The sequence below is a fragment of the Papilio polytes genome, unplaced genomic scaffold (genome assembly GCF_000836215.1).
Source record: "Papilio polytes unplaced genomic scaffold, Ppol_1.0 DF821067.1, whole genome shotgun sequence".
NCBI classification, from domain to species: Eukaryota; Metazoa; Arthropoda; class Insecta; order Lepidoptera; family Papilionidae; genus Papilio; species Papilio polytes.
Window position 1 is genome coordinate 2,600,298 of NW_013528137.1, and position 727 is coordinate 2,601,024.

At 29.8% G+C, this 727-nt stretch overlaps 1 protein-coding gene across 1 annotated transcript in view; it reads left to right on the forward strand.

Moving 5' to 3' along the window:
- The window catches only part of LOC106109799 (actin cytoskeleton-regulatory complex protein PAN1), a gene marked incomplete in the record, with an annotated part of 35,634 nt that extends 35,228 nt beyond the window's left edge, over positions 1 to 406 (forward strand). The window contains 1 exon segment of the mRNA XM_013291413.1: positions 1 to 406.
- Positions 407 to 727: the final 321 nt, after the last annotated feature.

The window sequence follows — 727 nt, forward strand, 5'->3', positions numbered from 1 at the left end:
TGGATATTTTATTGTAAATAAATCTTTAACCGTAAAACCGGTGGTTTTTGATTAAATGGGAATAAGCACAGTACCGGTTCTTCTTACTATATTCCTTTTTAATAAACGACGTCTTTACTTGAGATATTTTATACATAACGTGTTACTTTTAAATTTATATTAAAATGCAATAAATAGATTTAATTACGCATATGATACCAGTAAAGTGTTTGATTTATTCTAAAGTAAACGAGAATTGTTAAGAAAAGGGTTTTGAATTTGGATTGCTTTATTACTGAGCATCTGAGGCCTCCTGAATTGTCTAAATTTATTGTTAGCAATTACGCCTTCAAGTAGTTAACATCGATTAGGTTGAAATAAGAAAACATAACCTTGTGATCCTAAATTAAAAGAATTAGTTTTAATATTTGTCTAGTTTTAATTGTTTTCCCCTAACATTGTTCTATTATTTCGTTGTTTTGTCTAAATAAAATTACACCTTCACCTCCTTCCCGTCAGTGTTCGATTTATTTTTTATCAAAAACCATTATCAATTTGATGAAATGCAGAAAAACCTTTAATTTGACAACAGAAGTTTAAAAACATTTACACTGCATTGATAATCACTTATGTACATAAACATCCTCTGATAATGGCGACAAAGGTAGAAGAAGACCGAAAAAGTATGAATGGATTGAGTGAACTGAACTGAAGGGAGTGAATCCATATATGTCGGCAGATCCAGATG